Here is a 14438-nt window from a genome sequence, read left to right as displayed (position 1 = left end):
ATCCTTTAAATTAAAAGGAGAACGCGGGATATATTGGTGTTTATTACAAATAAGAACATAAAGCTTTTCACTGATTAAGGATTGATTTGAAAATCCAAAATCTTGTTTGGTAAAAGCATATATTCACTTATTATTTCATATCAGTTTTCCAACCGTCATTTAAACCATAGCTAATTAAGATCGAATTTACTTAATTAAAACCATTCATTTGTGTACTGGCTTTTTTAAAAGCAAAATTCCAGCAAGAATGCCTAGATGAATTGGACATTCAAACAGTATTTATAAAGTGTATACCAAGTTGCCTTTTCCTCTTATCCTGTTATAATTAGATTTATTTATTTATTTTTCTTTTTATTTATTTTAACATTCACTATTTAAGTAGAAAATAACGCATTTTAAAGAAACAGACTGCCTTTGCATTTTTTGATAAAAAGGAATCTACAAATATATCATCCAGTCATCTGTTCGGACACAAATATAATTTTAAAACGACTTCTATATATGAAATATTTTTAATGCCAGTTTAAAAAAAATATATTTTCTCAAAGTGCCTGTTGAAGTCAGTGTTCCCGAAACATTATTACAAATTATCTCCCGATTTTTTTAGCCACGCTGACCAAAAAATTCTTAAATCAAACTACTAAAACTAATAATGCTGGAGGAGTGATTTTTTTTTATCCTAAATTACATGGCAAAGCGTCATTTTTTTTTTTTTTTTTTTTTACATATCTGATTTCTGTCTTCCAAAGCTCATCAAAAATGTACTATGCAATATAGGTGAAACATGAAACTAAAAGCATATCATATTAACGTCTTGTAAATTTTGTTAAATTTATATTTAAGATGCTGAAGTGTTCTAGAAGTTTTAGCTGCCAATACTTGTACCTGAAAGAACTGTCGTTCTTTTTTCCGTGATACTTTTTAAAGAAAGCATAATTTACATCTATGTTAGAAACAAGTACAGCAAAAAACTTCATGAATAAGGAATAATTTGATATATAAGGTTATTTAAACAAAATTTCTTCCGACTATTTTCAATATTTTATTTTATTGTTAAGATTTGAGCATGAAGTCTTTCATTTAAGGAATAACCCCTACCTTTTTAATTTGGAGGTTCAAATTTTACATTAAAATTGGGGTGATCAGAGACTTTAGAAAGTTAACGGGAAAAAAAAATCACTGATGTTCTTAGGTTGTTACTGTAAATAGTGATGAGGAATAGAATTTATTATTGTGCAAAGTAACTACGGAAAAAGCTATCCTACAATGCCAAAAAGTACATATAAATTTCTTCAGAATGATAAGGCAATAAATTATCAGGATTATCATTTAATGACTTAATCCCTCGATTAAATCGTGCATTATCAATGTTATAGTGAAGGAAATTTTCCACATCATTTGTCACGTGATGTAATGGCGGTATGGCGGTGTTTTTTTTTTGAGTAAGGAATCTGTAAAGTTTTCGATTGTTTTGGGCCAGAAATCGAAACGAGTAAGAGCTTGTAGAATTTCTGAGGATTGGATTGGATATGCCACATACTACGCGTGGAGGTAAGAGAAAACGGAAAAATAGTAAACCTATGAAAAACGCCAGGTATAAGACACACACGAGCCCTAACAAAGACGACATTATTGACCCCATTGTTAACAAGCCGGTGATGTCTGGAAGTGTTTCCGACAGTAATTTTGATGTTCAACAGATGCAAGGAAACACGGAAGACGGTATTGGTGAGTCTCTTACAAATAATACAGAGTGTGAAATGACTGAAATAATGGATTGTTTGAAGACAAGTGAAATGATAAACACTGTAAACACTGAACCCAGGCCCCCACCCGCCCATTCAAATATCCCTCCGGGAATGCACACAAGGCCAGTATGGGTAGAACAGATCTTCGAGAAACTAGTGCGTATCGACAGGAAGCTGTCAAAGGTCGACGAGATAAACAATAAACTCTCCGACATTATACAAAAAGTGAATAGTTTTGAGCGTGACCTAGATAATCTGAAAAAGACATCGGGTTCGATGGGAAACACAATAGGTACACTGAAGAAATCATCAGATGAAGTTAAGCAGCGGGTAACAAAATTAGAAGAAGTTCAATCAAACTTGGAGGAGTCTATTGTGGATCTCCAGTGCAGAAGTATGAGGGATAATTTATTATTCTTTGGGCTAGCGGAATACAGAGGTGAAAATAGAGAGAACTGTCACACATTGATAGATAACTTTTGTGAAACCGAACTGGAAATCCCTGACATTGGTAAAGATATTGAGAGGGCACATAGGATGGGACAGAGAAACAATGATATGCCCCGCCCAATAGTTGTGAAGTTCAGTTCCTATAGGATAAGAGAGAAGGTACGCGCCCAAGGGAAAAAGCTGGCAGGAACTCTTTACAGTATCCAAGAGCAGTTCCCAAAAAAGATACAAGAGGAAAGAAAAAAGCTAATACCTGTCATGAAAGAAGCAAGGAGGAGGAAGAAGAAAGCGTATTTGATCAAGGACAAGTTGTATATAGATGGCGAAGAATACCAACCTGATTCCACAAATGAAGCTAGTGACTGCTAGGACAGTTCGGAGAATAACTTAAGAAATGAATCCCTAAATTGCATATGCTGGAATATAAATGGTGGATTTTCGTCTAAAGCGGATGTGTTGTGTTTTCAAAAATTTATATTGTCGTATGACTTGATTATATTGACGGAATGTTGGTTAGAAAAAAAATTATGATAGGCAGTTTGATGATTTTACAGCTTATTATTTTCCAAGAACTAAAAGCCGGAGCACGCAAGGAGGAGGGACTGTGATTATTATACGAAAAAAATTTCAAAGATATATAACTTTTGAGAAAAATCAGCAGGATACAATAATTTGGCTTAAAGTGCGCCATCTAGTGTGTAATTTACAAGATGACCTATATATTGGCTGTGTGTATTTACCACCTTGTAACTCTTCTTTCCATCGGCTGTATGACTGCGACATTTTCCAGGAACTCGAAGAACAAGTGGCTTCATACATGAGTAAAGGGAAAGTCATGTTGGTTGGCGATCTGAATGCAAGAACCTCAAAAAGAGATGACTTTATAGCAGATGACATTTTGAATAATAATATACTCCAGGAATTGAGTGAATTAATCACATATGAAAGTGACACGATTTTACCTGCACGTTACAACCCTGGTAGTACTGTTAATGACTATGGCTTAAAAGTACTGAACTTGTGTAAATCGAGTGGTCTTCGAATTTTAAATGGACGTCATAATTAAGCATGGATAGAGCTAGACTTTTCTTACATGGGAGGAAGAGGTTTTAGTGTAGTTGATTACTGTATATCCACACCAGACATCTTTGATATGATAGATAAATTTATTGTTGCGAGTTTTACTACATGGTCAGATCATGCCCCACTACATCTACAAATTCACACCCGTAATCTAAAGGAAGCTAGGACTACAAATAAGGACAATGATGAAAATACTGAACCATATAGAACTTTTAAGTGGAACAAGGAGTGTCTTGATGATGCCCGAAATGCACTACAAACATGCCTCGATGCACTTCATTCAGCAGCTGAACCACCGGAGGTCGAGAACCAGGAATCTATTGACTTGTCTGTTGGATTGTTGACATCTCAACTCTCTGACGCAATGGCACCATTTTGTGAATTAAAAAACCGACACACAAATGACCAGAGTAAACATGTTTACTCAAGCAAAACGCCTATTGATAAGCCATGGGTAACACCCGAGTTAAAGAGAAAGTACAGTGTGTACCGAAATGACCTTCGTCTATTCAATAATAGGAAAACGCCTGAGGCGCACCAGAAACTCCTACATTCCAAAAAGGCATACAAGGTACTCTCCGCAAAACTGAAGCGACAATATGTACGGCTGGAGGGAAATATGTTGGACTACCTGCGTAAACACAATCCCAAGGCATTCTATCTGCGTTTTCAAAAGAAAAAAGGTTGTCGATCTGGCGTGGATCCTGCAGTTTTTGTTGAGCATTTTAGGGAACTGGTAACACAGACAGCTCCATCTCCAGACATATTAGATAACAATTTCGTTTTTAATGATCAAACTGTTTTTGATGAGCTTGATAGTGAAATTACTGAAAAGGAAATACTTGATGCTATTAAGAAACTAAAACGTGAAAAGTCACATGGTCCAGATTTACTGTTGAATGAATATTTTATAGAGTTTCAGAATTATATTTTGCCTGTCATACGCAATCTGTTTAATAGAATATTTACAACTGGTATCTTTCCAAATACATGGTCTGAGTCTATTATTGTGCCAGTGCATAAGAAAGGAGATCTGTCAGATCCCAATAACTATAGAGGTATTAGTCTAGTGAGCTGCTTCTGTAAGTTATTTACATCTATCTTAAACCAACGACTCATTTTATGGTCGTATAAAGATAACATAATTACAGATGCACAATTTGGATTTCAGCCCTGTAAGGGTACACCAGAGGCTATTTTTTGTTTGTCGTCAATTATAAATTTGACCCTATTTAACAAAAAAAGGTTATATTGCTGTTTTGTAGATCTTAAGAAAGCTTTTGACACCGTTGATCGATTTAAATTTTGGAATAAACTCAGCACGTATGGTATAAGAGGTAAATTATTGAAAATTGTACAGGCTATGTATGAAAGAATGAAATATAGGGTTAAAACACCAGGTAAATTGTCAGAAATTTTTAAAAGTCACATAGGTCTTTTACAAGGTGAAGTGTTATCCCCCATACTTTTTTCTTTATATGTGAATGATTTTGAAGTAGAATTTCTGAAGAATGATATTGTTCCTGTACACTTGCGTGAACTTAATCTATTTGTATTAATGTATGCCGATGATATGGTAATCTTTGCTGAGACTGTAAATGAGCTTCAAAAGATGTTAGATATATTATACGAATACACAGCGCGCTGGGATCTTTCTGTTAATATAGAAAAAACAAAAATTGTAATTTTTAGAAACGGAGGTAAAATCAAGTCAACAGAAAAATGGAATATTAATGGGCACCCAATTGAAGTTGTCGATAAGTTTGTTGATCTAGGTGTGTTACTAAATTTCAATGGTAATTACAACAGTACACAAAAGCAACTAGCATACCAAGGAAGGAAGGCCATGTTTGCATTACATTCAAAAGTAAGAAGTATGTGTCTTAATACAGAAACCCTTTTGTCACTTTTTGACACCTATGTAACAAGTATTTTAAACTATGGTTGTGAGGTTTGGGGTAGTCATAATGCTAGTGACGTAGAAAAAGTACAGTTGGAATTTATAAAATCTGTTTTAGGCGTAAGGAAAAACACAAACTCTGCTTCAGTGTATTTGGAAACTGGTAGGCTACCTATGAAGATTACTCGACTGTATAGAATGTTCAAATTCTGGTTCAAGGTTTTATCTAGTGAAAATTGTATAATAAAAAACTGTTATGATGAACTATATGATAACTGTGACAGAATGAAAAACAGTAAGAAAAATTGGGCCTTTTGTATTAAAGAAAAATTGTATGAAATTGGGTTAGGATATATGTGGTGTGAACAAGATAGAGCTTGTTATAGAATTTTTTTCCCAATTATAAAACAAAGATTGAATGACATATGTGTTCAAAACCTTATGGAAGAAATCAATTATTCATCAAAATGTAATATTTACAAACATATAATAGACAATTTTTCTTTACAGTATTATCTTTGTAAGCCCATACCTGCTATGTACAAAAAGCAAATTAGTCGAATTAGGCTTTCATCTCATAACCTTGAAATTGAGTCAGGACGATATAATAAAGTACCTAGGGAGAGTAGAATGTGCAGAATGTGTAAAAGTGAGATAGAGGATGAATACCATTTTGTTTTAACTTGTCCATATTTTGAAAAGCTCCGTAAAAAATATATCAAATTGTATTACTGGCAAAAGCCATCTGTTTTTAAATTTGTACAATTATTAGGTACACGCAATGTCCATGATCTTTGTAATTTAGGGAAGTATATTCATGTTGCTTTTAAATTGAGAGAAAGCATTCTGTCATATGGTAATTCTCCATGAAATCATGATTGTTATATTGTATTATATTTTTGTAATCAATAAGGACCGCTATACAATGCCATTTTGTAATATTTTGCATTATATGTTGAAATGCGATAAGATGTATGTCTTAAGCAATAAATAAATAATATTATTTAAACATAAACCATAAATGATCGATAAACATCTTAGGGTTAACTTGTTTGATGTGCATTCTGCAAAATAAAAGGAAAATGAAATAAAAATCAAATGTTGGACTCAACTATTCATAAGTTATCCTCTATGACGTCTCAATAGAGTATTGCTGAATGTCACATATACCTAAGTGTTATAGAGAAATATTACCATGTAATTATCAACATACTCTGAGTAGCAATATGTACAATAATAACACATTTACAAAGATCGAAAATTTGCTTTTCACGTTGTGCTTGATACGAATTTTAATTTTTCTCAAAAGTCTCATCTCCTTAACCCTAGCATTGATTCACATAATTCACATAATTTATAAAATTATAATCTGAGTTTTGTCAAAGCTGAAGTATTTGGTATTTGATTCCTGTCTTTGTAGTGTATGTACCATTTTCTACTTGAAAGTGTTGATTGACTTTCCAGGGAGAACTGCATAAAACTCCAGGGGCCCGTTTTACAAAAGAACTTCCAACGAAGACTAAAAACTATAGTTGATTGTAAAATCTTATAAAACTTATGTTTCTGTTAAAAATTGTTTACATAAATTTATATCTTTCTAAATTCTTTTCGAAAGGATTAAAATAATTTTCAAAATTATGCAAAAAAGAAAGTTATTTGCATAATAACATTTTGATCTTAGTCTTAAGTTCTTTTGTTAAAATATTAAAGGGCCCTGAGCTGCACTGCCTTTTTCATTGGCTTTGATAAAAGGTGTACTATCTACCCTTTCTTCATTCACTTCATTTACATTTATCATCCTTATTCTTTCAGAAGTATTTTCTGTCTTGGGTCTGTCGTACAGTATCCTGTCCGTCTGCTCGGAGATTACACATCTCCTCTCCTGCTTGCGTATTGTATTCTATAGCATCTCTATTTCTTGTCTGTGTGTTTTTTTTTTTTAATTTTTCCCCTACTTGATCCATTTCTTGCAACATCTCCTGTTTGAAATTGTCTTTTGCTAGAGCTAGAGACAATGCATAGTCACGTACTGCTTGCATGTTCATCTGATGATAGCCCTAATTTGATGCTAGTATATGAAATTTGTTCCTTTCCATCAACCAAAATATCTGCATTGGTCTCTTGATTTGATCAATTAAGCTTTGTACATATATAAGCTCATTGATATTTTCTAGACTCTTGACCAGATCTGTTCATTAAAATAGCAATGCGTGAAAATAATTGCAACTTGTTAACTGCAATCCTGCAATAATATGTGCTGCTTTTCCTTGAAGCTCGTTTTACAGGTAATTCATTGATCTTCTGCATGTTATCACCATTGGGTTTCATGTACAGTTGACTCAAATAAGTCCCAAAATGTTTCTCATGAAAATACGTTTCCTGCAAATGTCGGTATAATTTATAGAAGTTTCTTCCTGACTATTTTCTTACAAATTATTTCCATTGTCATCCCCATGATTGTTGAAGGAATACGTGTAGTATGTGTAGTGGCGATGTATGTACATGTAGAGCTACTCACAATTAGCTGAGGAAAGGGCTCTTGAATATTTTACAAATGACTCTTTAATCTTTGAATTTCAGTCTCAAGCGATAAATTAAAATTATCTTTGATTTTCTGTTCCTCATTATATAAATCCGTAAAATCAGAAATCTTGGTATCAAGTTTTTGAAAGAGCTTTTTTTTAATTATCCAGAGTCCATTTTCTACCTTTGAAGCACAGACACTTATTTCTATAATTGTTTTACCCCATAGTATAATAATAGCACAAGGTATCAGACTTCGTTTTACATTGAGTACCTCCTCAATAGAATCGCAATCATTTACGCTTTCAGAGAAAATGCATTGGTAAATTGTTTATTATTATTGCTCTCTCTCTCTCTCTCTGTATATATATATATATATATATACTTTTGAAGGAGAGATGTGAATCATCATTATCCGTCCCTTAGATAAAGACCAAGATCGTGATGAAATGTTTTATAGAGCTTGTCTCACACTAGGAAGTCGTTACTCTAAGAACATAATGCTTGAAGTTTCTGTTAATATATTGCATGATCAATAATTAGGCTGATTGGTTCAGAGTATGATCACACACCCGAAAGTACTCATTTTTGCTTCTGAGTATATTACTGGAAAAAAGTGGCTTTTGCAACGGTCTATAGCTGAAAAAATTTAACAGTTTAAACCTATAGTAAACAATATGAAGAAAATCGAAGGAAAAGAAACTAACAAAGACATTGATGTACAACGAGAAAAAATTGAATAGAAATATTCATTTGGCTTTTCAGCTCATGTTGAAGAACTGTTTTGTGTTAGAATTATGAAAACTGAGCCCTTATTCCAAGAGGAAAGGTATATGAAGAAACCTGCTAATTTAATATGATGGCTGTTATATAAGATTGTTAGAACAATGGTTAAATCTAAATCAATCTTATGATAAAAAGATATAAATTTCAAAACATGTGTAATTATAAGTGTAAAATTCTGCGGACAAGATATAGTTTTTGATTTTCAAAATGTGGTCAAGCTATTTTGCAAAAAAAAAAAATATGTAAGAAAAAAAGATATCAGTCATATATGATTTTTTAAACAACGAAAATCTGTAAATTTTCTGAAAAACGAAAATCCATACATGTAATGCTGCTAATGCATCTAGAATGTCACTGGGCCACAATGACCTGAATTTCACAAACATGTAAGATGTCTTTTTCTCCTGAACGGCTCTGAATCATGAGTTTGACGTATCTTCCTTTGGAACCGGAAGTACAGAATAGAAGAAGTCGGTCCCCTGTCAACCCAGGTTCCTCAAAGAAACCGCACACATTCTCTTTTCCATTTCCAACGATAGTGATAGATAGGTTACGTAGCCTTCCCCTTATAAAAAAAACCCTGGACTTCAATTCATTTGATTTCACCGTCGATAGGTCTTAAAAGAAGGAAGTTACACTTGTAAATGTTACATAAACATAATGCCTGATAAAAATAAATGCATTATAATTTTACGCTGGTATGTTAAGGCTACACCCAGAGATATCCTACTAGCCTTTATAATGTGACGTCATAGTAAGCTGTATGACGTGAACTTTAGAAATAATGATTTCTTAATATCTATATTTAAAGTTTAATTTCAGGTCAAAGAAATGAATGGAATCATTCAAAACATAATATAAACTAAATCTTGTCGTTTTGGGGTGATATTAATAGCTTAGTACTTAGCACGGGGGTTAAATATCAAACCCATGACGTCATTACTATTCATCAAATATTTGCCGAGTGAAGTTAAACGTGACGAGAATTCATGTAAACAAATAGATGAAATGGGAGTTTTAAAGCATATACCGTTAATGTTATGTGTGATTCACAAGGAATTAAAGATTAAGAATCAGGAACGCTGACATTTTCTTATAATGTTTTCTTACAATGAACTCAGGCAGTGCTTTGAAAGCCCGATCAGCCTTCACAAGATGAAACACTTCCTTTAAGTTTGGCTTAATGGTGGCTTATAGGTCCTTAATGATGGTTTAATGTTTGTCTTTAAGTCACCATTAAGCACCTTTAAGCTACATTTAAGTAATAAATACACCACCATTAAGTTACCATTAAGCCATCTCAAAGTCCTTAATGGATGCTTAAAGGTGGCTTAATGGTGGCTTATAGGTGCTTAATGGTAGCTTCTAGACAATCATTAAGTCACCATTAAGCCACCATTAAGCCAGACTTATAGGTGCTTAATGTCCAAACTCCATTAAGCTACCATTAAACCACCTTTAAGCCACCATTAAGTCACCATTACGCAGTCGATAAAACAGCTTTTATGGGTTAAATATTATTTTTATAATGATTTCTTCACAAAAATTATAAATGTCGAGTTTATACATTTGTTAATTCGGCGAAAATAATGTAAAAGAAAGAAAATTTAAAAAAAAAAAATAAATGAAAAAAAAAAAATCGTGCGCAACAGGATTCGATCCCACGACCTTTAGATTGGAGTGCGAACGCTTTAACTTCTGAGCTACCGAGGCTGATAAAAATGCCGTGAAATATTAAACCTTCGTTTTTAACAAAATTTGTTTGGAATGGTTACAGGCACCTGTACATGTATTTTTTTCTGATGTTTATATTTATTAATCAATAATACAAATAATTATATTTATATATATTTTAAGAAAAGAAATCTTTATGAAGTTTTATATTACGTTAATATTTCTTAACCGTGGACCGGAGTCTGTGAACTGTGATCGTGAGAACAACTTTTTGATTTTAAGTAACTGAATTCCTCGTTCTGTTATTCGCAGATTTATAAGCATGAACAGATTGAAATTCAACAGATGTAACAAAATTTTGTTATTAAAAAGGAATATATCATCGAAAGAGAACGATGGGGAAAAAAACAGATTATAATTCTTATAAATATGCTGCGGATATTTACGATTTTTGACAATCTTTGCGTAACAATTAAGTTATAAAATATTTTTGTAACATATCATCTTCAGTTTTAATTCTTTTTATATCATTATGGGTATCAAAATAATTGTCTTTTTGTATACAATCATAATTTCTAATTTGTTATATGCTTGCGTAAATTTTAAGTTTTGTAAAAATAATTGATCATCAAATTCTGTTACTGTACGGTGTGTATAGTTTCCTGTTAGCTGACCGTGGACTGGTGGGGACACCTAATTAAGTTCTATTGTCTAACTAGTCGATATACTGTACACTGATTATTTTACCTCGCTTCTCAATGTGTATAAATCTGGTCGGATATCCTGTTAAATCTGATCGGCTGTTCTTCTGAAAATTGATTTTGAAATAACAATCACTGAAGACCGACTATATTTTGATCAATTCTTACTGCTGCATTATTTTAAATAAATTCTTACTTCTGCATTATTTTAATTAAATTCTTACTTCTGCAGTATTTTAAAAGAAAGGAAAAAATAATGGCACTTAACCACGAATCAATTCCAATTATTCAATGATTGGCAATATAATCTATACCTAGGCTATATTTTTTTTTTATATCTTAAACATTTCTCTACCAAAAGAAAAATTAAGAGACTTAGAGATATTCCAGTAGAAAATGACTCTAATTACAACATTTCCTATGAATTCGGCAGCGGAACGTGGCTCTCCAAACACGAAAGAAAATATGTGATTTTTTTTTAAAAATTAATGTATATTATGTAGTTATGGATAAAAATAATTTTAAAACAAATATTCTAACAAACTGATTTTAGGGAGCGAAAATTTTAAGGCATTTGGTGAAGCTGTTCTCAGTTCCCGAGTTTATACGCATTGACAAAGATGTTAGAAAAAGCGAGAAAAAATTATGAATTGAATAAGTATTTGCGTAAATGATACTGAAACAACTTCAAACTTAACAAGTTAGTTTAAAGACTTGATACTGGATGCGTTAAGGTGGTTTAATTAAGTTTGGACATTAAGCCACCATTAAGCTGCAGCTTAAAGGTGGCTTAATGGTAGCTTAATGAAGTTTGGACATTAAGCACCTAGAAGCTGCAGCTTAATGGTGACTTAATGGTGGCTTAAAGGAATTAACTTCTATAAGCCACCATTAAGCCACCATTAAGCGATAGCTTAAAGATGGTCTTTCGTCCTGTGCTTTCCTCTGTCGTTATATAACAACAAAGATGCAAAAGTTCAACACTACGCCGCATACTTTGAAACAAATTTTTTGTGTGTATCGAAAGCTTGTATTCTATAGTACTTGGAAAGTGCTGCTAGAATCGTGTGGTTAATATGAATTGATAACAATTCCTTGATCGTATGTATAAAATGTAAAAATTTTGGTAAGGTTTCATGTGAAACTTTGGAATATTTTTTTCTGTGTCGGGAGAGTAGGATTCTAGCAGCACTTTTCATGGCCCAGTGATGTTTTTACATAATTATTTTTCACTAAAAGAAATGAATTATCTCCGGGGTAGTGTTGAACTTTTCACTTTTTCGTTAAGGCAAATTTCCTATTTATAGACATCACGTGATGACGTCGAAGTGGAGTGCTTCTTTTAGCCTAAGACTCATTGACGTCTATACAAGGGATAATAGTAGTAAATGTTTTATCTATGACTTTTCCGATTTATCAATGTTACATTTTTACGAAAAAAGTCTAAATTCGCCGAAATATGATCTGGGTACTGCTTAACATACCTGCGTAGTGAGATCAAACTTATTTAGATAATTTATACATATACATAAATAGTGTTTTACATTGTAATTTTGCTTAAGTGAGGAAAAATATTACAGCAATTAAGGTAGTACCTTAATACCTAATGATGTAGTACCTGGGCTACCTTCAGATTGTGAAAACGTCTGTTTGAAGCATTATTTTGATTTCGTTGAGTGCTTATTATATTATCTGGTCTAAATTTGAAGATTCACCGTTTTAAAAGAACTTACTGAAGCTATTTAATGCCAGTTTTCAAAAGATTGCATTTTATGAAAAAAAATCCCAAACAAAAAAACAAAAATTTGCAAGTCTGTTATTATTTATGTATGTACTGTGGATATTTTAAAAACAAACCCTAGAAAAAGAAGTTTAACATAGATACTTTTGAACACTTTTAAGGAAATATATGTATTTCCAATGTCTGAGTAACAGTACACCAGCGTGTGTGCGTCGAGAGTATGATTACTTGATATTGTGCTGAATTTTTCCGATTAATTATTATGTTGACTTGAACTGGTCTTCCTTCTTATTTTATTCAAGAAGTAACTGTTTGGTCACATATAGCCCCAATACTTTTATAACTTTGATTTCAATTGCTCTGAAGGAGACACATCTGGTAAAGCGATTGTTCATGCACTGATTTCAGAACAGTCACTGCACAAAAGTGCAATTTTTTGAAAGTTAGAAAAAGTTCATTCTAAAGTAGCAACCAGAGTACATCAACCCGTGAAAGAAGAAGTATAACTCTTCCACTAGGAACGTTCAGTTCAAAGAAATTTAAATGCGTCTCTTTTCCATTCATGTCTATTTTTTCAGTTTCTGTAATATACTTTTTTAACATATTAAGGTACATTTTATTTGTAAATTACCATTGACTGTTGTCCGACTGTTTTCAAGAAATGAAGCTTTACCAGTTTTTTATGCTTATTTTTGTTGAAATCGAAAAAAAATAATGAGACATATCCTGTCATTTAGTAAATTAGAACTTTTAGACTCGCCTTTTCTATCCTGTCTGTTAAAAATGAGAACTTTCAGAAGGTCAAACGTGTTTTGCAAATCTATTTTAATCCAAGGATTAACTTCAGAGCGAGTGTGTGCATTGGAAAAGCCGCTTGGACAGACTGTGACGTTGTCAACTGCATTTGAGGCGAATTGGTAGCTAGGTTTGTACACAGAAATTATGGTCGCTGGCTTGTTTACAGCAACTGTAAAAAAGCTTAATAATGGTTATTCTTTTTGTGACAAATTATCAGTTTCCTATTCTAACTGGGAACATTTGAATCCCTATAATTGACACGTGCACTTACCAAGTTGTAAATTTTCTTTGTTTTGAAACATCTCAGTTTCTTTACATGCGAATCTCTCTCTCTCTCTCTCTCTCTCTCTCTCTCTCTCTCTCTCTCTCTCTCTCTGTGTGTGTGTGTGTGTGTGTGTGTGTGTGTGTGTGTGTGTTGTGTTCTACTTTTTTAAGAATTGATATTGCAAGACATATGTATTTACGTTCATTATTATCTTTCGCTTAAAGATAACCCATAAAGATAAACATTAACTTAATTGGTATGCGAATTTCATTTATGTTCCCGTCCTTTGTAAGTAAATTAGTCATAATTTCAAAAAAATATAAGTAAGAAGAGGATTATTAATATTCCCATTTGCTTTTGCTTAAAAAAATTCGTGCACTTGAAATACTATATATAATTAATCTTTCTTACCGTTATAAGATCTCTCTTCGTTCTGAAAAATGAAATCAAAACATAGGAAATAAACAATAACCTATTCACTCGAATTAAATCCCTAGATTCCTTTTCTAATTGAAAAAAAAGTATGAGAAGAATCCTGGAATGAATAAGGAATAAAGCGTTTCGAGCCATAACTTTTGTATAATAATATACAATGAACATAAAATATAACATCTGTGTTGACATACATATGAGGCGTTTGTTTCTCTTTTATTCAAATGTTTCATTTTCGACGAGATTGATGCATTTCATTATACTTAATCATGATGTAGCCATATTAATGCCTTCAAGAGTATGAGACTTTGCAGTACATTTAGAAAAGTACATGTAG

The sequence above is a fragment of the Saccostrea echinata genome, unplaced genomic scaffold, assembly GCF_033153115.1.
Source record: "Saccostrea echinata isolate AGI-Se365-2 ecotype Australia unplaced genomic scaffold, CSIRO_AGI_Sech_v1 ptg000029l, whole genome shotgun sequence".
Lineage (NCBI taxonomy): Eukaryota > Metazoa > Mollusca > Bivalvia > Ostreida > Ostreidae > Saccostrea > Saccostrea echinata.
This window is presented reverse-complemented; position numbering follows the sequence as displayed.